At 42.0% G+C, this 25,142-nt stretch overlaps 1 protein-coding gene and 1 pseudogene across 5 annotated transcripts in view; one reads left to right on the top strand and one right to left on the bottom strand.

Annotated features, from left to right (window-relative positions):
- Adgrf5 (adhesion G protein-coupled receptor F5) overlaps positions 1-19,276 on the bottom strand; it is a 90,197-nt gene extending 70,921 nt beyond the window's left edge. For all 5 annotated transcript variants that reach the window (XM_026394427.2, XM_026394431.2, XM_026394429.2 and 2 more), the window contains exon 1: positions 19,030-19,276. The gene's annotated coding sequence lies outside the window, so the exon portion shown is untranslated. The remainder of the gene's footprint in view (positions 1-19,029) is intronic.
- LOC113186900 (small nucleolar RNA U3) lies at positions 1,311-1,510 on the top strand (annotated as a pseudogene).
- Positions 19,277-25,142: the final 5,866 nt, after the last annotated feature.

The following is a 25,142-nucleotide window of genomic DNA, read 5'->3' as shown; positions in this document are numbered from 1 at the left end:
CTGCTCGAAAGCTGTGACTGGAACAGTGGACATCACTGCTGTCGGGTGCTTTTCCACCCCTCCACTGTGCTGTTCAACAGGCCCCGCCTTCTCTGGTGCCAGCTTCTCCAGCCTTATGGATGGATCCCCTTCTTCCCTGCAGTCTGTTCTCCCATCTACGGGAACAAACATCAGCCATTTCTTACCTTAGGCATGAAAAACCTCTACTCTCTTCTAAAGGGTCTCAAGGTCTCAATTGTTTCCTAGGTGCTGGTCAAAAGATAGCTCCCCCAAAAGGAAGACCACTAAGACAACTAGCACAATCACTTCTCCAAATTGGGACAATTCCACAGCTGGAGGCAGGGAGGTTATTCATATCGTATCATGTCTAAGATGGAGCAGGGATTTCTGAGTGGAGACAGGAAACAATACTAAACTTACACTTGTAGTTTTGTCTTGTTTTTTTCTTTTTTCTTCCCCCCCCCCCTTTGCAGTACTGGGGATTGAACACAGATGCTCAACCACTGAGCTACACCCCTAGTTATTTTTTAAATTTTTATCTTGAGACAAGGTCTTTATAAGTTAGCCAATTGGCCTCTGAGTTGTGATCCTCCTGCCTCAGCCTCTTGATGTGCTGGGCAGGCATGCACCACTATGCCTAGCTGGTAGTCTTTATGATTCTTGATTCATGATTTAATTAGAGCAAACAAGGACATTAATAGAAATCAAACAAAATTTTCCAGGGCCCATGTTCTTCCATGGAAGAATATTAAGTGATTTTTTTCCATATTAGAATACAACTGAAAGCATAGTGAATGGCACCATGGTGGTCTGAAAAATATGCCAGGTGACATAAGAAGTATAAGCTGTCACCATTATGACAAATATCAAACAAACAAACAAAAAAACTCCTATATCCAATTGCCCCTAATTCCTGAAATTACACTTTTAGGGAAAAAAATGGTTTAAATAAAGGAACAGCCTCTCCTCTGACTCAAATAGTTTTGAAAAGTTGATATTGTGTATTTCCATTTCCAATGAGTTGAATATTAGTGTGAATTAGTTTAAGTTAGAAGTTAAAGATGTTTTAACATTAAAGAGCAGAGGGAGAGGAAAATAATGATGTTGAGAGGAGAGGGGAGCAATGGAGGATGGATTTCAGAGCATCCTTTTTTTTTTTTTTTCCAAAATGAAAAGCACATATTGCTATATCTACAGGGAGAGGCAGATTCCAATAAAATAATAATTATGGACTTCAATACTGATTTTCATCAATGGATAGATCATCCAGACAGAAATCAGCAAAGGAACTTTGGAGTTAGATAATACTATAGACCGATATGCTAAGGGGTCATTTCTATAGTTCGTTACTAGGGAAGTTTCTCGTAGAAACCATGAGGAGGAAGTGAAATGCTCTCTCCTGAGAATGAAGCTGGCTCTTGGTATCGCTTGGTTAAAACTGCCATTAGACATTGGTGATCATTCTTTTCCCTTTGCAAGGGTGAGAGGGAAGTAATGCATTCTGGGTGGTTTCAAGTTAGTTAAGATGATCACAGCAAGTGTTGGTGACGACGTAGAGAAATTGGGACCTTCATACATCACTAGATTAGTTCCACAGAGCAGTGGATCAGTGATGTTCAGAAATGTTGGCCACAGCTCAGGCTGTCGTAGTAGAGTACCACAGACCATGTGACTTAAATGACAGGAATTTATTTTCTTACAATTCTAGAGCCTCAAAGTTCAGGATCCAGGTGATCTCAGGGCTGTTTTCTGGTGAGGCCCATTTCCTGACCTGTAGAGGGCTGTCTTCCTTTTCTGTCCTCCTGCAGCATCTTTTTTTGTCATATTTCTCTGGGTCCAGTACTCTGTCTTTCCCCTCTGTTCTTCAACAGTGTTGATGGTTACCAAAATCAAAAACCTGGGTGGTCTTCTCTACAGTCCTGAGGGGTCCTGGTCACATCCATCCATCAGTAGAGATCTCCCCTCCCCTGTTCCCCACTCAGGGGTTTCTGCTGTCCCATATGGATGAAACTAAAATGGTGAGAGACCACAGCGGCCTTGTTCAAATGCTCAGAGCACTCCTTAAGGGCATCTGAGGCTGGGCACATAGCTCCCATATAACCATCCTATTGCTGATTTGATGGACTTGCAGTTCTATGATTGAATCAGTTTCATCACTCCTCACGATGACCATCACACACCCCCTCGTCCAGCAGTAGGCTTGCCTCATGCTTCCCTGAGAACAGGGAATCAATCACGTGGGAAAGCTCGTCTTCTTACACAACACATCTTCAGCCTTCCTGTATCTGTGCTGTTCTTTTTGACCTTCACTCCAGATCAGGAGGATGACGTGTTCCTTTTTCCCCCAATGGACGGCCACTTCCTCTACTAGTTTAGGTCTCCTTTCCTCTTCCTTTCTCAGCACTGAGTGGGTCCCCCTGGCCCTCCCCAGGGACTGCCACATTCCTCTGTTTCCCTTCACAGCAAAACATAACCAAAGAGCTGAATGAGCAGATTCTGCCCCCAGCTGCTCAGCCCTTCTTCTGAGCCCTCAGTGTGAGACTAATCACTCTTCTTTCCCGAGTCCTGGACATTCAAAAGCAAAATCACAGCATGGTTTTGGTTGCTAACATATCCCATAAGGTTTTCTGTGCACATTCATGCCTCCTGAAGCTCATCTGTTTGTTCCTAAGAATTCAGCAAACCCCTACCTGTCTAGTGAAGTACTCTACTATCTTGGCCAGAGTAAAAGTAATTTCTGAGGAAGAGCCAGAAATCTCTAGCACATAACAGATGCTTAATAAATTTTCCAAGACCTACAATATAAAAGTAACATGAATAGTTCAATACTGACTTCTGGTCATCCAGAGAAGAGCCATCCCTGTAGTCAAAATTGCCATCCCCCAAGTAGCATCCCACCTCCCTACTGAGTCCCTGCTGTTGGACCCCTGTTTTATGTCCTAGAGCTATGACTCTGCACTAACACTCTCAATTCCTTTGAGGGATGGTATATTCTTTTTAAAAAAGCTCCTTCAAGAATACATAATATATCAGACACTTTCTCAACCTATGGTTGAGAAAGAAATCAGGACAAAATACTGGCCAATGCCTGTGTCTATGAAGAAGGACTGTGGCTCTGACATTCAGCCCCAAGGACAGACTGAAAAGAGGCTCAGTGGGGAGAAGTACAAGGCAGGGTCAGCAGTAGTGGGGACAGAAAATGAAGCACACGTGAGAAGGAATCAAAATTTCTGAAGTTCCACTCCTTGGGGAGAAGGAAGAATGTCTTTTAAAAACACAGAGATGCAGAATGTTGAAAAATGACAGAAGGTCACAACTGAGCTTTGGGAAACTGAACAGCTAGCAAGGTCTCAAGAGGCCAAGAACAACACTTTTTTATGTTGCCCATAGGGAATTATTTTAAAGAAAATAATTCTTCTATGTGAGGGCACATAGTCTCCGACACATTGCTAACCTAACTTGCTTTCTTGGGGTATTAGCTATTTCTACCAAGTAGCTAGCTATAAATCCATTGACTCCTCAGTGCCCCAAACCCAAGCAGTGGGTGTTCATTGGTCTGTTCTGCTTCATACCTAAGGGCAAACTCTGGGAGATGAACTTTCTCCTTGGCCTGGTGATAAGATTAGTAAACATGGAGGTGAGTGGTCCTGGGCTCCAGCCCATGCATCCTAAGATTTTCAGATGGGAAATGAATGGTAAAGGTGTTCACAGTGGCTGCTACTGCTCTGCTCTGCACATACAGAAGCCTTACTTCATGGAAATCACCAGCCTCCTGCAGCTCAGTCAACGAGGGGGTCTAGGTTCCCAAATTCCAGACCTTTCCTAATTACACTGCCTTCTATGTATCAATGTCTGCATCGTGATTGCTAAGTTATTTTTAGACCTGAAACACAGTACACAAAACACAGCTACACATCAACAATTACATGATTATTCCAGGCCCACACCCCTCTGGTTGCCTCATCTGATCTGGAGCATTAAGAGAGGGAAAGCCAGGTATATTTTTATTCACTTCATACACACGCACTTACACAGGCACCTACGCCACACGCATTCACACTTCTCCACGTTGCCAACTGGAGTAAAGAAGGCAGGAGCATCACCTCCTCACCTGCATTCGGGGCCCCTCCCAACATCCCAACCTGGCGTCACCAGTTCCAGAGTGTGTCCTGAACCCTTCATGCCAGCATAGGAGGCCTTGGTTCTGCAGGTCGCCTGATCTCTCTTCACTAGCCTTGTCCGTCTTCACTTGGAGCAGTCCTTTTAGGATATAGGTATAAAGATGGTTGTAGAAGGACCTGGCACTGCCAAATTAAGTGGAGAGAGAGCCCAGGGAGAAAGAGCCTCAAGACTCACTAGGCATTTCCCATCTTCTCCAGGGGGAAGCTAGTCTTGCCTTGCTCCCTTCACAAGCCCCCCACCTACTCTTGATTAGCTCCATCTGGAAACATCTCTCTGACCAAGAGGAAGGAAGGCATGCACGATTCTCTTTCAGTACACTGCCAAGCCCCCCGGCCACCTGAAAAAAATAAGTGTGGTGTGTGGTGCTGAGCTGGGGTCAGAAGGGAAACAAGCTTTGGCTCCACTCGACCCTGAAGGAAGGAAGCAGGAAACCTTGCTGGGGGACAGGGGTGAAGCAGCCCTCTGGAACAGGCTGTCCTGTTACCTTCTGACCTTCTCCCTAATCAAGAATATGGGATGAATGACTCCAGTGTGGGAAGCAGAGCCTCTGACATCAATGTCCACCCCTCTATCAGACTTAAAGTATTTATCTTGTATGACAAATAATCCTAGGGCTGCTACTAACTGTTTACACCATGCTGAGCACAGCGTGTCAGGTCCATATAGATCCGGGGAAGTCTCCCAGGGAGGAGCCACCAATATCGCATTTCAGAACCCAGAGCTGCCGCCTCCTGCCTGTGGTGGGGGTTCACTCCAGGTTCAATGCCCCTGCGAGTCTCATACCTGCAGAATACCCTCCTGGCCTGCTGACCTTCACAATTGCACTGTTGGGCATGCGGCACTTGTGTTCTTGCTCAAATCTATTGTTAGCAAAATCCAGCAGGTCCTACAGTATGACGCAGAAATCCAGCAGGTCCTACAGGTCCTATAGTATGATATAGAAAACTGTAAAGCCAGCTTCCCAGTAACGTGTAATCTAGATGCCAAATACCTTCTCATTTTTTCCTTCCAGATCTGCCTGTGGTGCTTGACCCCCTCAAAACATCCTTCACATGACAGTATGGTGAGCAAGACGACATTTAACTGAGTACGAATATAGGGACAGTAGGGGTTTACATCACACCCTAGGAAACAGCTTAACTTTTTGTTCAGCAGGCCTCTTCTTCCAAGACATGCATGCATTGATTTCATCACCAAATATGTATTGAACATTTATACACCAGATGCTGTTCTAAGATCTGGGGATGAGTAGTAACTCAGTAGCTGTCCCCCAGGAGGGTGCTGGCTGGCCTCAGTTAACCCTCCAGGTGCACATCTGCCCTTCTCAGCCCTGCTCAGTGCCCCAAGAGGCCAACCCTGCATCCTGAAGCACCTTGTTCTCTGGGAGGGCAATGGGAGAGTGGAGAGTGGGAGATCCCAGCAGGAGATTGCAGGGTGGAAGAAAAGGGGAGCCAGGTATCCACATCTCTGCTCTTCAGCCAGACTGCAGTTTGGGCAGTGGCTGTGTTCCTCCTCCCACAGTCTCAGATTTTGGGGGAATCCCCCATCACCCACAGCCACAGACCTGGCCAGATTCCTCTGATACTATCTTCCTCCCCAGGATTTTTGCCCCTTTGTGCCTGAGGAGAGGAGATCTCTGGGGGCAGCTCCCCATGCTACTGGCCCTCTGTTGACTAACTACCCACTCTCTTCTGTTAATCTTGAAGAGTGTCTCTTCTTTTCTTCCAGGACCTTGACTGATAGAGTAATGTAGGCAATAAACAAAATTGTTGCATATCAAATGAGCAAAAATGCTATAAAAAAATAAAGCAGGGCCAGTGCAATAGGGTGTGTGTGTTGGTACAGGTGGCATTGCAAGTCCCCCTTCTGACCCTTAAATGCAGCTACCCATCATTGGGTTTTCTACCTGCTATTGAGTTTTCTGCTGGATCCTCAGTTTTTCTTATCTTTGAACAGAGCAGTTCAGGCCACCTAAGTGCCTCTCTTCTAATGTGCCCCAAGCAATGTGCCTTCCAGTAGTTACCGCTCTAGTTCCAAGACAATATTAAGAGTATCAATAATGAGAAATGTTTTCTATCATGAGTTGTTTATGAATAAACACGATTTGCAGTTTCAATATTTTGTGTGTTTGGGAAACGTGCACTCTTTAATCCTGGAAACGAGTTCCCAGGCTGGCCCTGCACAGGCTTTGTTGGCAGAATGAGGATGTTCCAGTGCCCTCTAAAGCATTCCTCACTCTTTCCCTTCCCATTTGCTGGCCTCACAGCCATCATCTCCAGTCTCCTCAGCAGAGAATCACAGCCAAGTGAGAAGGCTGCCTCCCACCTTGCTCTCACTCTTGACAAATGCTGCTGACTTGGCACATCTATTTCTGTTTTTTCTTGCTCTATGGAAGGCAATGACAATAACAAGCTTAGGGTTGCTTTCAAAAAGGAAATTGAGGTTCTGGTGGTTGAGGCCCCTGCAGGTGAGAAGTCCTCTAAGCAACTGATGACATCTCCAAGCCCATCTCCTCTTCCCACCCTATGAAGGACCATTGTGGTGGGCGGCGGGGATCAGCATCTTGGACTGGATCTCAGTAAATCTCCTGGGCAGACTACTTAATAGGCCTTCAGGAAATCTGTTGACCAGAATCTCCAGGCCCTTTCTGTGACCTTCTCCCCAGATCTCAAGGTGGAGTCCCAGAATCTTCACCATTAACAAGCTTTATTTTCCCATTCTTTAAATTTTTACTGATTATATCAAAGCAACAGACCTGGGGACTTATCCTTCCTTTAATTAGTGACCCTCTTCTACCTGCTGGAGTGAGAATTTGCTTTCACAGCGTTGTTGAGAGGCCAGCCTCAGGTATCTGGGAACAGAGCAGATCTGGCTGGAGCTAGGTGGAAACCAGGTGGGCTGACAGGTGTGGAGGGGAGCGAGGGTGCTGGCTTGGGAGGATTGTCGGGAGTCATGCAGAAACAGCAAATAAATAGACCATCAAATTGGTGCATCTGAGTTACTTCAACTAAAATTCCAGAGTGAAAATTAAACCAATGAGGGGAAAGAGCAAGGTAATGAAAGCGTATTGTTTCTCAGGCTCAACGAAAGTAGTTTTCCATTTATTTCCTTTTTATACAATCATGGTTAATTCGAATTATTTTTAGTAACTTCCCTTTGAACTCATTGTTTCAAAACTCAGAAGTGACTTTCAGTAAGGGTTGAATTTTGTTTGTGAGGAGATGGAATAGGGAGCACCATCTAATTCCACTGGTAAACTAAAGGTGACAAATTGTGTAGGAAATCTTCAAACTTACATTTAGCCCCTTCCTTCTATATGAAATAGAGGCGGTGAATGGAATTATATCCACCTTGGATGAATGAGGATTTCTAGGTGCTTCTGGACATTTGGAATGGTGTTTGCAGGTTAATACTCTTTAGTTCAGGCTGCAGAGCTGATTATGAAATTTCACAAGAAATTTTCTCTTGTCACTTGCGTTTCTATCAGATCCTGTGGGCTTCACCCTGATTCTTCACTTACTTATGTTAATGATGATTAATTCTGCCACTTATTTTTCACTTAACTCTTTTCCTATGAATGTTGAATGTGAGTGATTTCATTTGTGATCGTGATATTAGAGAAGGTGGTTGTTTTTTGTTTTGGTAAACAAAGAGAAAATAATCACACAGGATCCCTTCTTCCCCACCCATCTGTCCAGTTGAGTTTGGATTTCCCAGCTTCTTCCTGCCTTATCTTTCAAGGAGGAAATAACAGCCCTTAGGATATATTTAGGTCTTCCCCAGCTGACCACACTCAGAGACACAGATCTCCCATTTCCACGTTTGTGGCCCATTCCACAGAGACTCAGATTCAGACTGTTCTAGAATGTAGAGAAACGTGCTCCAAAGCCACAGATCTGAGGCCTCCAAAAGAGCAAATGCTTGGCTCAAGTGTTTGTTCTGGGCAACAAGTGGCTTCCTGCTTCGCAAACTCTAGTTTCAGAGGGCTAATTTTTTAAATTCCAAAGAACCCTACAAGTTACCATATTCTGACCTGGGACAAGACCAAATTGAACCAGAATTGTCAGAAATATTTGGGTTGGATTTTCTTAAACCTCAAAAATGTTAGTAAGAGAAGCATTGACAGCAAAGAAGATAAGAGATTTAGTAATTTTTTTTCTGGATATTTCAAATTTTAGTGAGACTGAAGAATTGCCCACATAATTTTGGTTCAGTCCCTAGATTTGCCCTCCAAGGTTCTGCTAAGTGTGAACTTTCAACAAGAACCCTTAGCACCACCTGGAAATTTGTTAGAAATGCAAATCCCACCCAAGACCTCTCCAAATCCAAAATGCAGGCAGTGGGCTCCAGGAACCAGCATTTTGACCCTCTCTGGGTGGTTCTGATGTATCTGAAAGTTCAATAACCTCTGAGATGCAGCATGATTCTTTTTATCATAGTGGTTCTCACTTTGAAAACAAATTACTGATCTCTAGTCCCTAGGCCTAGCTCTGCTGGATCAAAAGCTCTGGAATCACTTAGAGAAATACTGGCAGGTAGACAAGCTCTTGGCTTAGAACAGGGGGCCTCACTCCTCTCCCCCAACACACACACACACACACACACACACACACACACACACACACAATTGTCTTCAGCTAAAACCTTTAATAATTACAGTTTCTGTATCCACAGCCAGCTTTGCCTCTTCCCACTCCTTTTCTCCCCCCAGCTTTTTTGAGATAAAACTGACAAATAAAAATTGTTCACGTTTATGTTGCCCAACGTGATGTTTTGGTATATGTAGGCCTCCTGAAACAGCCATCACCATCAGGCTAAGTGCTGCTCTTGCCTCATCACACCCTCCCCTCTCCAGACCTCCCAAGAGTCCCACAGTCACTGTATTCTCTAGGTCCCTGCCTAGAACTGTCTACTCTCTCCATTCATATGTCTTAACTCCCACTGTCCTTCATAGCCCAATTCAAGGTCGTTCCCTGAAAGAAGTCTCTTCTGACTCTAGTCCTGTGTACACACTTACGCAGTCCCTCTGATAGAGCACTTCCTGAACTGCCTTCTAAGGATCTATTTATGGGCTCTTCTGCTGTCCCCTGACACCACTATCCTTCCAGGACTTTGTTTGTCTTCTGTCATTGGCCCGGTCCCTAGTATAGTGGGAGCACAGAGGAGGCCAATGCTTATTGCAAATGCATCACATGACTAGAGGTGCTAAAAGAGATAAGAGCATGGGGGCATGGTACCACATTTCTGGGGTTAGAGTCCTAGTTGTACCATATATTAGCTGTGAAAGTTTGGGTAAATTACTTACTCTCTCTGTTTCTCAGTTTTCTTGTCTGTAAAATGGACATTAGAGGTGCAGTTATATTAAATAAGGTCATCTGAATCAAGTGCTGAGAGCAGATCCTGGTGAGTATTAGGGCCTCATTGCTAGTGACAAAAGAACCGGAAAGTCCTAAGAAGCTTTTTAAAAAGCCTCCACACAGGGAATTTTTAAATTCTATTCTCTCTAAATATGTGTGTGTATGACTGTGTGTGAATGTGTGTGTGTGTGTGTTTATCTCTCCAAATCAGCTTATTTTCTCTCTAAACTTCCAGTGTTTCTTTCTCCTTCTCCTGATTCAGTTCCCTACAAGTCGCCCACTAAGATTGCACGTTTGTGACCACTATGTGTCACCAGTGTGAATCTGTGTCTGTGTGTATGTGTGTACTTGCATGTTTACATGTTGTGGTGTGGCAGTTCAGTTTTGAGATAAAAAAAATAACTAGGATATATTAGCAAAATATGGAAATAATTATTAATCAATTCCTTAATTGGAGGTCTGCTTCTTTGAAGGCTAACCCAGTACAATAAATGAAGCTCATACAATACTGAAATTTGTAGTTTATGAGATGATTTACTTGATATGGGTTATGAGTAAAAAAAAAAGCATTCAGATTGTAAGTTACATTAATTTACATTAGAAATAAAATTTAAGCATATAAGCAATGGGCAGAAATACCTGATAAAATAAGTAAGGAGAAATTACAGACAACAAATGGGAAAATGGATAATTTTGTAGAAAGTTACTAATTTCTGTTACAAGCAGCCCAGGTTCAATCGCTAGTCACATGTCAGGTTATGTTAGCAATTTGGTTGTACATTTTTATTTTAAAAACTCCCATTCTTTTTACCCATAAATTCATTCATATTCCTGAATGTCCTATTTGCTACTTGGACAAATGTTTTTGAGAACTACTTTGTGTAGAACTCTGTCTTAATACTTTAATAAATAAATAAATAAATAAATAAGGTTGATGCTGGCTGGAAAGTATGGATTCTGCAGGACTTCTGTCCCTCTTGGTGCCAACCCACCTCCCACCAACATACAGTTTCTAATTTAGTAGGTCCAGGGAGCCTGGACCTACTAAATCTGCATCTTGAGCAAAACTCAGATAAGTTCATCTACTTCCGGTCTCTAGACCACCCCTGGACAAACCATGCTTTGCATTACCAATATCACCTTTGTCATTTGCATTCTCTTATATTAATATTCTACAGACATTATTTTTAAAACCCCAAATAGAGATTTCAAAGAAATTAGGCTTTTCTAAAATTAGCAGGGCACATGCTTGTTTTATTTTTCTCATAGCCAAAAGGAGATGTAAGCATCCCACCCATCACCCAAGAGTTGGATATTTCTCTGCCCTGCCCTCTAACACCCCTCTCTGCCCCTCAGGCTCCTGGGAAGGAGGAAGTTGGATGGATTTTTGACTGCCTCAGTGCTCAACTGTCACCACAGTTCTCCTTCAGAAAACGCAACAGTCTGTGATTTGGAAGAAGATAGGATAAGTCTGCAAGGTACAGCTCTTGAAAACCTATGCAATGTCATCATCCACGGTGAGGCAGCAGCCTTGACATAATGTTATTTCTGTTACTTAAGGTACATGAATAAATGTACAGTACCATTCACGACACATTCATAGATTCTCCCTGAGCGGATATTGAAATACAGCATGAGTGGGGTGCAGTGGCATATGCCTGTAATCCCAGTGGCTCAGGAGGCTGAGGCAGGAGGATCGTGAGTTCAAAGCCAACCTCAGCAAAGGCGAGGTGCTAAGCAACTGACTGAGACCCTGTCTCTAAATAAAATACAAAACAGGGCTGGGGATGTGGCTCAGTGGTTGAGTTCCCCTGAGTTCAATCCCTGGTACCACCGCCCCCCCCCTCAAAAAAAAGAAAGAAATACAGCATGAAATCCAAGCTGCTGTTCATTTCTTGCTTTTAAACAAGGATTAAAAACTCAGATAATAAGTGTTCAGAATTGTGATTCTGATGTTCATAAAAGGTAAGACTTCGTTAGTAGTCTAAACAGGAATAATTTGAATATCACATTAAAATTAGTTGCTAATGCAACCATCCAGAAACAGTACAAGATGTTATTTTGTTAGGATTAACACATTTGCATTCCTAATGATCAAACATTTAATGAAAACCTAACGTGCCAGGTATAATGCCAGGGACTAGGAATAAAGACATGAATCTGATGGCACTCTGTTCTTGGAAAGAAGCACCTGAGAACTTGACCTGAGGTTTGAACCAAAAGCACTGGAAGGAAGGTAAGGGGAAAGTGCCACAAGGCACCTAGAACAGAGGCCAGTTCTGCCCAGAAGCCGGTGACATTTAAAATAGGCTTTGGAGAATAGTTAACCTGACAGAGAAGGGAAAAAAGAAAATTTTAGGCAGAGGAATGTACTTCAGCAGGGCCACAGTGAGATGGAGAAGAGAAGCTGGTCCAGGTCAAGTTCATCAGGGAGTTGAAGGGAAAGCAGAGGGAAAGGAACCTGCACAGAGAACCAAGAAGTCACAGCCAAAGGAGAAGAAGGAAGGCTAGAAAGAAGTCTGTGGCATCCCAGGAGACAGTGACAAGACCAGGGGACTTAGTAGTCAATGGTGACAGATGCTGTTGATGATGAGCTGGGATGGATTTGAGGGCATAATAGTCAGAGAGAATCTTGACACGGGTGGTCACTAAGTTACACCCAGGATCAGGGGTACAGAATGGAGTTGAATCGTTGGTGATGAGATGAAGACATGAACATGCACGATTCAAGAATTCTGTGAGGGGAAAGGCAGGTGGAAGAGCAGCTAAAGAGGAACATGGGATGGGAAGAGCAGCTTCTATTATCTTAAGATGTGAAGCACCTAAGCATAATTCTATGTCAACAAAAGGGGATATACTTAAGCCACTGGGAGGGAAGGAGTGGCTGAGGGTGAAGTTCTGGATGTTTAATTTGGGGCAGGAGAGGACGAAACTAGCATGTAATTGGTGTGACAAGGCCAAAGAGTTCCTTCAAGATAGCAAATTCCTCTCCTAAGAGCAAGGTGTGGATGTGTGGGTGTGCATTTGGGCACTATCCTGTGCTGGTACTTGGAGGGTTGGGGACAGTGTAGACACCATGAAAATGTCCCTGGAGATAATCAAAGACTCCCAGAATGGATAAGGGATCATTTCTCTTTTCTAATCTTTCCTATCCTTAACCCACACAATTTCCTGGCTTCTTTGCACCCTCTTAATGCACAAAAGTTTGTATCTGGATATATGTATTATTATATCATAGGCTCTGGAATTTTTCTGGAGGTAGGGCTTCTGCATTCCCTCAGTGCTTAGTAACATGTAGGCTCAATAAAAAATTCTTGGTTGATTGATAGATATTCCAACTCATCGTGTCCCTGTTTTAGCCAATAAGCAAACGCTAAAGGGGAAAAGCAACTATAATACTATAAGGCTCCTGCCTTGGAGATAGGGAACTGAAATTGAGTCAGCATTTGTAGTAGGAATGCAGATTGTGGCAAAGAAGGTAGATGTTTTATCTGGTCTGATCAATGAGTAAGTGTATGTTATCACACTGAGTGAAAAACTTTTTAAATGAAATGTTTATTCCTTATTTCCTATTTCCTCTGTGCACACACACACACACACACACACACACACACAGACATACACAGGTACCTGCACACCTGCAGATGCACACACATGACTGAATTCCAAAAATCTTTTTGCTTCTTAGCCAGCTGGCAGTGTAATTTTTCTGTGATGGAGTTGTAAGAGCCCAGAGCAAGAGAAAGGGTTAAGTAAGGATCTCTAGTAATGCCTCAACATGTTCTTTGAGGAATAACAAAGAGAGGAAGCACAGCCTTTGTGGAAGGAAATTCCCAGGCCTCACTTTGGACATTCTCAAACTGCCCCGTGAACCCCTGAGGGGTGTCTGATAATAAACACTTGCAAACAAAACAATCCATAAAGGCATTTTTACTAAGATGCTTGCATTCTCACCCAAAGGGTTAGAAAATGCTTTCCTGCATCTGGAATCCTGGAGGTGGCCTGGACTTCCACCTGCTGGCAAAGCCCAACAATCCTTCCCTGATGGCATCTGTACGTGCAGGTCCCCCTTGCTCCTTGAACCTTTGATTGTGCAGGAGCTGGAGAGGGAGCTGCTGGAATGCAGACTGCAGACTCAACATGGGTCAGGGCAGACCTGAGACCCTCTGCATCTCCCTGAGAGCCCAAGACACAACCTGGCACATTGCAACTTTGAATAACAAAGCAGTGACTTTCCTTGGGAGTGGAGAGAGCTTGACAAAGACATGAAGGCTCTGCCAGTTCTTTTACTGCAGTAGCAAAAAAGAAATAAACAAAAACTGGAAGTGTAATGCTAAATATTTTAACAGAGATTTCTTGCCAGGAACTTACAGCATATTAGTACCAAATTACAAAACCTTAAGTCAAGTCCAGTTTGGATTTGATTACTTGTAGCATTGTACCTTATACATTCCAAAACTATTATGATGGGAAATCTGTTTTACCCATTTTGTAGATGAGTAAATAAAAAATCAGTAAATGGACTACAATAATAGCAAAATTCTGGGTAATTCAGGGATCTGATAATTGCTCTTATAAAGAACAAGTATGTGTGTGTGTATGTGTGTGTGTGTGTGCATTTATTGGAACTGTGTTTGCTTTTATGACTTTTGTTTTTACTCTGCGTGCTTTTATGACTTTTATTTAAAACTGTTTTGTTAATTGCAATCCAACTCAGCATCCTCAAATGGTGTTCCTGTTTCAGGAGTATATAAGAATCCACTTCATAGCACCAGGGTTAGATACTTGACTACAAATAGAAAGCAGAGCCTTTGTTTTTAAATTGCCATCACTAGTTTCTGAGATATTTTTAATGAAATAATCATCCATGTATACTCATTTGCATCTGCCCAGAATCGAGACTTCTATCTTGACCTCCCCACACCCCCCATAGATGCACTCAGAATCACAGGGACTAAGGGGATGACAGGTCCCAGATTTCACTCTAGGCGGGGTTGACATGAGCCTCCACTCTGGCCTCCTTCTGCCCTTTGTACTGCAACAATGGGCGGAAACACAGCCTTGTTAGAGGAAATTCCCAGGGCCATGCTTTGGACATGAGACAGTTGCTTTGCTATGCTGGGTAGGCTGATGTGCATCTAAAAATAAACACACTGGTCTGCAAGGGTTTCTATGATTTTTGCCCTGCACAGTTGATTATATTTCAAAGAGATTGTTTTAATATTGTTGTTTTTAAGAAAGCAAGCCTAGGTAAACTGAGAGAATAAAATAAATCAAGGCTTTGTTTCGATTTGACAAACAGTGGCATTTGCTGATACCCACTTCTCCTTGGTACTTCTGAAAATGTACCAAAACACAGCAATTTTCCATCAAATAGAAATGTTTTTGCAGCACAAGGAGTAACCCACAATCAAGTTGGAGAGTAACCCAAGAAGAGTGGTTTGGAATGAACTTTTCCCTCCTCATTGTTCTCATTTCTTTTTCCTGGAAGTCCAACCTACCTCATTGTTGTTACAAGGATCTTATTTTAAAATCACTGCAGCAGAAAAGTAGGACTAACTATCAGAAAGTCACCCGCTTCCCCCACTCTAACTTGGTGAAGTTTTTTTTTTTGTTTTTTTTTTTTTTTTTTGCCCTTTATTTGATGGCTTGGGCTAAGGCACTGACATCAGGAGACTCTGGGTAGCGGGAAAAGACCTTTGAGGTCATCGGCCAGACCACACCCAGCACAGACATTGCTTGGGAACACCCCGGTCTCTGGTCTTCCAGGGTGATGGAACTTTGCCCGGGACAGGACGTTCATCATGCCACAAGGCAGCACTCCTGGTTCTAGAGCATTCTGATGGTGGGTAAATCCTTACGCACATTCCGCTGAAATCTGTTACCCTATCATTTCCATTCATTGATCTGGTGGCCTTGTCTTTTCCCACTCAAAGCCACCTTTAAATATTTGAAAGCAGCCTTCATGTGCTGCAAGACTTACTTCTTCCTTCAAATGTCCCCTGAATGATCTTGCAAGTATTCTTTCTGCAGGTGATATTTCTTCTCATTTTCATCATCTTGGTGAGCCTCCTCTCTTAAGATCTATTTCTTGAAGTAATGTATTATGCAGTTTCACTAACCAGTCTTATCTACACTTTGAGTGCAATGTATTAGCAAATATTTCCAGAAACAACAACTAAGAGGTAGTGAGTACAATTGCTGGAAGTAGCCAATGGGGAACTTAAAACTAAGTCTATCTCTTTCTAATCTACCATGTGCCTCTGGTTAAAAGAAAAATTTTGAGCTGATGGTAGCCAAGTTTGGTCTCAGATACAGTCTGAGATCTGTTGCACTCCTCTAAATGTCCCCTCCATGCCAGTTAACGTCTCTTTTGTTACTATAACGTGTGCTCATTAATAGAGATTAATGGGAATTTGAACAATTAGGAAATGACCAGCAAGCAAGTGCTGCTGAATGACCACATTGCAACCCAATGTGGTCATGCAGGAAGTATGGAGGTAACAAGATGGATACGCAGCAGGAAGTAAGAAAGAAAAATTCTAGATGTCCAGGAGGTATTTCATCTGGAAGCTTCAGAAGATGGAGGCGTGAGGAAAGAGTTGAAGAGAGCCAAAGTGGTCACTGGAGACTACCTAAGCTGTCCATTTCTGCCTAGGCCTGCAGGTTGGGCCTGGAGAACAAATAGCAAGTGTTGGTCTCCCAGCAATCTATGCACCCTATAGGAGCACAAGGTTTGGGGCAAATGATACTATGTTCTGCCCCAACCTTTGATTCCAGGCAAAATCTGGCTAATACACAAATCCTTAGGAAAAAAAGAGGAAAATCCCACATGTAGTCAAAAAGGGAGCCCTGTGATACAATGAGGATCAATATAATAGGACTGGTTCTGTGTCTACAGGCTTCCACATTTTCCTGCACTACTAGGTAAAGCCAATTCCTTTCTTTCTGTCTGCTTTCCAAAAGCAGAGGCTGCTTAAGGATGGTACTGCCTCCCCATTCAGCTTCCCCACTTCAAGCCCCCAAATTAATAGCTAGGAGATTCCTCTATGTCACAGGACATGCTCCCGAGGAATCATTGTCACACTGTGCTCTGGGGAAATGTACTAAAGGACAACATTAATATCTATAGCTGAGCACATGAGCATAGTAATGAAATAACTTCCCTGAGACTCTTTGCTGCTCTGATGCAGAGAACTGCAGAGAATTGTCTTTATATTATCATGTGGCATGAAAGCAGAGGTTCCCTAGAAAAGCAGAGTTTCTGCTCTGTGCACTCCATGAAGTCAAGGGCTTTCCCCTATAGCTCTGTCTTGTTTGCTACTTGAAAAAAAAATTAAGGTTTGGAAAAGTTTGTGGATTCACCTACAGTCACCTGGCAAGAGAGTTGTAAGTACAGGAGCAAACTCAGAGCCCCAGAGCACAGCTCAACTTTTTCCTACTTTGCTTCTGATGTCTTTACTTGGATGCATCAACACTTATTAGAGGGCAGGCTTCTTTGGGTTTTCATTAAGAAAAAGCAGGGTAGAGGATGATAAAATGTCTTCCACATGGGGAGTTGCATGGAGCAGGAACCACATCTGTGTCATTTGCTGTCACAATCCTAGCACATAGGAATCTGCCTAGCATGTGCAAAGTGCACAATATTTATTTGCTGAAAAGCTAATCCCTGACTTGGAGTGGTGAAGAAAGGGAACACTGATGGGAAATCACCCAAAGAGAGAGAGAGGCTACCCACAAAAACACGGAGAAATCGATTCTAAAAGGTGGGGCACATCACAGGTACTCAAAATATTTGGTGGATAAATAATCTGACAAAGCCTCAGAGAAAAAGAGTGAGAGCAAATGTTATAGGGATCGGGAAGCTCCTGGAAACACATAGATCTCGTTCTGATAATCAATTCAGTTTCTTTAGGTAAGGTACACATTCGTTCATTCATTCATGAATTCAACCAACATTGACTGAGCACAAGCTATGTGCCAGGCATTGTGTCAAGTGGCACAGATTCAGAAATAAGAGACCAATAACTCCTCGAGGAAGAGAATAAATACAGAAACTGTCATTTAATGTGCTAAGGGCTATGACAGAAGTATTTTACCAAGTGCCACAAAATCACAGACCTGGAGGGTGCTCAGCAGGCATTGGATAAAGGGTAATGAGGGTACAAATCAGGCTGTAATGGGTAATTGGGTGGAGAAGATAAATGAATGGAGGTATCCAGGCAGGGAGAACAGCATGCCCAGACATGGGTAGGCAGTAGAGCGCTCCCTTGCTGGGAATATGGAAGCGTTCAGTACAGTTGAAGATTCAGGGGGTGAGAGCTGACGCTGGCAGAACTGAAGAAACAGGCCTTGAAAGTCTCATCTACCCTCCCTCAAGTCAGTGCTTGATCACCCAGGAATCTGGTTAAAATGCACATTCTGTAAGTCAGGGGACAGCAAGCTCCCAAGCAACACATGAAGCAGTGGGTCCCCTGACTACAGGTTAGGTACGTGTCTGTAAGCAATGGAGTTCAATGACATATTTCACTGAGAAAAGTGACAAGATCTAAACTGCATTTTCCCAAGAACTCCGTAGGACATGGAAAACGGACTGCAGGATAGGTGTAATTGGTTGATATTCTATGAGGTCCGTATAAAATATTTCTCCCAGAGGAAAAGGTGGTTATGAGGATAAAATGAAATAAAAATAAAATCATAAAGTCATTCCCCCCCAAATCCAAAACAATACGTAGTGTTATTGGAATATGTGTTGACCTTTCTCTAGGTCTCAGCTAACACATCGCCTCCAACAAACAGTTGCCAAAAAAGAGCAGCCAGATAAAGGATAGGTACTTATCTTTGCAATCAATTAACACAATAGAATAAATAAAATCAGATTTCTCAGCCATTACTTGATACACGTTGTCACTACTTATAACGAATTTCAGGAAACCTTGAGGAGAACAACTATTTCATAGAAAATTGTGGAAAATAATGTCCACCATATCCCTAACAAAGTGCTTTTATTTTATTTATAACTCATAGGTACCCCCAATGGGAAACACCTTTTTAAAATTTCTATTACCAAATTCTCTTTCAATTTTAATACATCTTTAACTAAAAAGCTCAGAAATTAATTTTAAAAAATCATAGTGGGATTCTATATTATTAAAAAAGGAGTTGGCAAACTTTTACCCCTTTTGTAGAAAGCAAAATTTCAGTTCCTAATGATATTTTTCCCTCTAAAGAAAGTAAAAATTGGCTTCTCTTTGTACTATGTTGGTTGATATTCTTTACCCAAAGATGTACAGATTCAAAAAACCCAAATTTCATCTCCTTTTCACTCTTTTCCCTCACATTCACATAAATCAGCAAATCTCCACAGGATACATAGCTTGAAAACGCAAAGCCAACTGAAAGGGCTACACTGGATATTCACAACTAGCTCAGATCAGCTTGATTCACATTCAATAAGACAAAATAAAAAAAAAAATGTGCAGGTGCCTACCTTTCTCTTCTGGGCTTTTTAGGCTTTTGAAATGCAGTCCTGTACTGGAGATCTTCCCCAAACCCTTTAGTTGAGGTGAAACTTAAGAGCGCCCCATTCAATCACACAACCAGAGAAAGATGTAGTTTCATAAGACCAGCCTTCAGATACTCAGGGCTTGCAGGATTCCAGACCTCAGAGAGCAGAGGTGAACTGCCTTCTGCTCTCTGCTGCAGGAAAGAGCAAGGAGACACAGTGTGGCTGGAGGTGGGGGCGGAGGCTGGGAGAAGGGAAGTAATATGGGGACTGTAATAAATAAGAGATCCTCTCCACATGACTTCCTGTATTTGGTGCCTCGTGCCTCTCTCTAGGCTCCCTAGAGGAAATAAAAAATTTAAACTTGTTCTTTGACCACTGCAAAGAAGAGAATAAACATGCTGAGAACCATGAAAATGAGAATAAGCAGGGGTTACAGGCAGGGAGCTGATGGCCAGCTAGCTTTACCTTTCCCCAAGTGCTTTCTTCCTGAAGTTTCTCCAAGTGTTTAACTCTGCAAAGTCAAGAATGCCCTCATCCTCTTTCACAGAACTGAAGCATATTCTGGCCATGGTCCAGATGTGGTTTTACAGAGCAGCTGGTAAGAGGCAGGTGAGAATAGGCTGAAGAAATCAGCTCCCCCATGCCTCAGGAGAGACCCTCTCTGCTCTATCTTTGAAAAGTCTAGATATGCTGCTCCTAATCTTGGAAAAAAACCAACATATTCCTGGGGCCATTTTACTCTAGAGTTTAAAGAATTATTGGATGGCTACTATTCACAGATTGTTAGAAGTAGAACCCTCTACAAAATTTGTAGGACTTGGTATAAAATGAATATGCAAGATCCCTCATTCAGAAATTCAAAATTGCAAGATGGAACAACAGGGCATTAAACAAAGTGTGGGGCCCTGCTGAGCACATTTCTCTGCAACTGTACAGAGTGTGTATCCATGAAGCCAGTCATGGGCACAGGAAGAAGAGGGGACCCTGGGGTGCATTGACTTTAACAGGCTGAGTTGTCAAGTGACCTAGACTATCTCCTTTTTGGTCTGAGGGGTAATGATCAATATACTTGGAGACTGGTGCAAAGTGGTGGGGGTGGGTTGGGGGTGCTGAGCTATGGCATAGACTGCAAATGCATCACTGACTTAAAAGCACAGCAGTTGGTCCTTGTCAATGACTCACCTCCAGTCTATGGTCCTCCCAGCAGCCAGGGTAATCTCTGTCAAGAGCTGTCTTCATGATCAAGAGTTCCATGCTTAGAATCTTCTATTAGCTGAAGGATAAAAACCAAATACTTTAACAAGACATGAGACAACCTTTCCTACTTCATCTCAAGGTACCCCTCCACCTGTCCTTTCTTCAATCCCCTTCACAGTCCCTCCTTCCCTATTTATGAAAGAAGAATGTTCCCTAACCCCAGCACTCAGTCCTTTGACTTTTACATCTTCCAGAATGCATTTTCTGATTTCTGGGCCCCTTTAGCATTCTTCCCTAGCAAATCATACTTATCTCTCTCATCCCACTCAAAGCCAGGAAGCCTGTTTGTCTCTCTGCCTCACAGGCTGTCACTCCATGAGGTCTTGGACTGAATCTGTTTCAGTGTGATAGCCGCAGACCCAAGGCCCAGAAGTGTTTGATTTGTGTAAATTCAGGCTTAGTAGGAGGAACATTGTTAATTACAGTCACCTATGAACTTTAGAGGAAAGAAAAAAAATAGGAAAACACACGTTTGTTGTTAGGGTTTTATTGCTTAAGCTCTGGCTGACAAAGCACAGCAACTTCACAGGGGACATTGTTTTAATATTTGCTAAGATGCCGCCATTTGTCACTTGCTGTACATTACTTTTCTCACGTAAACTGTTAAGAGTAAGTGATGGGCTCGATTCAGAAAATGAAGCCTCAGGCATGCCCACAAGAAAGAGCACTGACGTTAGTAAGGGTGAAGGAAATGTCAAGTTGTTGGAGGTGAGAAGACAGGGAGAAAGAAGGGAATATCAAATGGAAGAGTGAAAAGGGAAGAGGAAAGAATAGGGGTAGAAGAAGGGGAAGGGGAATAAAGGCAGGAGAGGCAGGAAGAAACACAGGGTAGGCAAAGGTTAGAGAAGAATGAGGTAGTGGGGAGGGGGAAAAGCAGCATGGATGGCCAGAATTTCACCTAGAAGCCCTGACCAAGGCAGGCTCAGCAGTTTCTGATGGACTCTCTGCACCTGTCTCAGCTCCCAGTGAATTAAAGTGCAGAAGGGAGTCTCAGGGCATATCACAGTGCTGCTGTTACAACACAGAAATTTGCATCTGCATTTTGCTTGAACCTTAAAACATAATTAAAGCCACAGCATCATTTGTCATTTCTCAGTTTTTGAATACTTCTATAACAGGGTGCCATTAGAAATTCCCAGCAGATGTTCTGATTCCTTCTCTTGGTTCCTGTGAATCAAGTGTTCATTTTCTGTGTTCATAAAGGCTGTACATGGCTGAGAAGCTACACTTGAGTCTGCCCAATTGAAGTACCAGAACCATAATAGAGACCCATGTGCACCTCTATAATCAAATATGTGTAACTCTGAATATTTTGTTTTGTGAACAGAACTGAGGTTTAATAATACATACACCTATAATAAAACAGACATATTTCATATTTATTAAATCAGTTGTTTGAATTTTCTTCATGATGTCTATGGGTATTACTTCTATTGGAAATGGAAATGTCAGGCTTTGAAATGGAAATAAACAACTGATTATCCTGTCCACAGGGTCTAGCAGACCCTTTGATGGAAGCTGAATCTATAGGAGTGTATGCCTTTAATTATCTTTGTCTATTTTATAATCCTCAAAGATGCAGAAAGTAACAGTGATACAAATGATTATTTTCCATAGAAATGCAAATCAATTTTGTTTGGTAGAGATATAAATGACTTTCAGTCTTTATAAATTATTATTCCAAACATTATATTTTAGTGCATTAAAAGAAGTTATCTAGTTTTGCATCTATTAGCAGGTTCCTAGTTGTCTGTGTATAAAGTATAAATATGTTTTCTCTTTTGACATTTGCTTTTGGAGGAGTTTTAACATCATACACTCCCTTTATTAATTCATGAGTTAGATAAACTCTCTGTTGCATGCTTATTTCATATTTGTACCAGTTATGATTTCATCAGGGTTATACAAAATTACATACAAGAGGAAGTGAGGGGAAAGGGAAAAATAATACAAGGGGGAGGAATGAATTACAGTAGTGGGGGTAGAGAGAGAAGAGGGGAGGGGAGGGGAGGGGAGGGGGGATAGTAGAGGATAGGAAAGGCAGCAGAATACAACAGACATGAGTATATCAATATGTAAATCAATGGAAGTGTAACTGATGTGATTCTGCAAGCTGTATATGGGGTAAAATGGGAGTTCATAACCCACTTGAATCAAAGTGTGAAATATGATATATCAAGAACTATGTAATGTTTTGAACAACCAACAATAAAAAAAAAAGTGATCTTCTTACACAAGGCAGGTGATATACAACACTGATAGCCAGTTGTTTCAGGAATTTGAAATGGCAGAATCATTTTATTAAATTTGATTAATTGTCTGTGTTCCCTGAGTAATTAAAATAAAAACCAAATAAAATAAACATGTTGATGATCAAAGTAAATGATGGGAGGACAAGACTGCCAGATAGAGGTGCCCAGCACTCACCTTGTCCTCTCTAAAGAGGAATCAAAGTAACAGGTGTATAGCTGCATTTCAAGGTGGGGGACTGTGGCAGAACACTGCAGATCAGCAAGAGGATAATCAAAACTTGTGAGACTCAGACACCTGGAATAATAGCACAGAAAGAAAAACCCTGTCTACACAGCTGGGGGAAAGGAGTCTCCCTTTGTCGGGGGTAAGGATCAAAGAGAGAGAGTCCCCAGAAAATTGTCAGTACAGATGTTGGCAATAGTAGTTAATGTAAAGTCCAAGTTCACGAAGACTTGCAGCCCAATTAGATGAGTAACCTGAAATCTACACAGTAGCCCTGCTTTGGAAAAGGCTCTCTCAGGGAACCTGCAGGTTGCTGTGGCCAGGAGTCATCTTGAGCAGGAAGACTGGAAGGCTTCACTGCTAAGTTTCACCAAATATTTAAAGGTCAACAAATGCTAGTTCTTCTGAAACTATTTCATAGAATTTAAAGGAAGGAAACCCTCCTAAGCTCATTCTATAAGGTCAGTATTACCCTGTTGCCAAAATCTCACAAAGACACAATTAAAAAAGAAAGAAAGAAAGAAAACTATAGACCAATATCTCTAATGAATACAGATGCAAAAATTTTAAACAAATCAGTAGCAAGGACAGGTTCAGTGGTGCACACCTGTAATCCTAGTGACTTGGGAGGCTGAGGCAGGAGTATGTGAAGTTCAAAGCCAGCCTCAGCAATTTAGCAAAGCTCTAAGCAACTTAGCAAGACCTTGTCACAAAATATAACCTAAAATGGGCTGGGGATGAAGCTCAGTAGTTGAGTACCCCTGGACTCAATCAATCCCTGGTACAAAAAAAAAATCATTCACCATTGATTTCATCCCAGGTACTCAAGCCTGGTCCAAAATATGCAAATCAATTAATGTCAACATCATATCAACAGAGTGAAGGATAAAAATCATGCAATCATCTTAATGAATGCAAAAAAGCACTTAATAAAGTTCAGCATCTCTTCATGATAAAATCCCTGAACAAATTATGCATAGAAGGATCATACCTCAACATAATAAAGGTTATATTTGACAAACCTACAGCCAACGTCACAATGAATGAGGAAAAACTGAAAGCATTTCCTCATTTCCTCTGCTATCAAGAATAAGACAAAGGTGTCCAATCTCATTGCTTATTCAATATAGTATTAGAAATTTTATCCAGAGCAATCAGACAAGAAACATGAATAATAGGTATACAAATAAGAAGTCATATTACTCCTCTTTGCAAATGATAAAGTTCTATATATAATATATAAAATATATATTTTGTGTGTGTGTGTATATATATTTTTTTCCTAAAGACTACTCCTAAAGGCTATGAATACAGTAAAGTAACAGGATACGAATTCAATATACAAAAATAAATACCTTTTTTATATGCCAATAATAAATTTGCTGAAAAAGAAATCATAAAAGAAATCTCATTAACAATAGCTAAAATAAAATAAAATACCTAGGAATAAACTTATCTAAAGAAGTGAAAGACTTCTAGAATGAAAACTACAAAAAGTTATAAAAGAAATCAAAGAAGAAACTGAGGGAATCGCTCAATGATAGAGTATGTGCTTAATAAGCACAAGGCCCTGGCTCTAAAAAAAAAAAAAAAGCAGAAAGAAAAAATTAAAGAAGTCACAAAATTATTGAAAGACTTCTCATGTTCATAAATTGGAAGAATTAATATTGTTAAAATTCCCATCATACCCAAGGCAATCTCTATCAAAATATCAGTGGCATTCTTCACAGAACTAGGAAAAAACCCTACAATTTATGTGGAATCCCAAAATTCTTTTGGAATTATTTTTAAAAAAATAAAAATTTTTTTCAATACACTGAATAAAAGCAGAAGCAAGAGAATCACAATCTTTGGGACAGGAGTCCGCCATGTTTTTCCTTACTAGTAAAGCAATAACACTTCTTTTACCTTTTTCTCAAAACCATGTCCTTGTTATTAAATTGGCATCAGGGACAAAGACACAGCTCTTGGCAGGCAACAATTTGGCACCCCAGATGGGACCTGAGAGAAGCCCCCACTCTAGCTTTCTTGGGCAGGCCTGACTCCCCAAGGAACCCCACTTCCATGCTGAGGATTCATGGTGCCATCAAACTTGTTGAGAGCCAGCTTCAGGATAGTTAGGACACACATGAGTTTGCCTTGTGTCAAACTAGAGGAGCTATTCCTACGAGTAAAGGGAGGGACTGAGGGACCATCCCAGCAGCTGCCTGCTTCAGGGAACTCCATGCCTTCTCTCTCTGAATGATACAGAGTGCTCCATCATGGTCCACTTTGATAAAAAGGAAACGGAACTCAGTAAAGTTGTGACACCCTTGGCCATTTGGTAAGTCCCCTAATATTTACGCAGCAATCCTTGATTCCAC

Source organism: Urocitellus parryii, chromosome 8 (assembly GCF_045843805.1).
Source record: "Urocitellus parryii isolate mUroPar1 chromosome 8, mUroPar1.hap1, whole genome shotgun sequence".
Classification (NCBI taxonomy): domain Eukaryota; kingdom Metazoa; phylum Chordata; class Mammalia; order Rodentia; family Sciuridae; genus Urocitellus; species Urocitellus parryii.
Note: the sequence above shows the minus strand (reverse complement) of the source record. Positions and strands in the feature narration are given on the sequence as shown.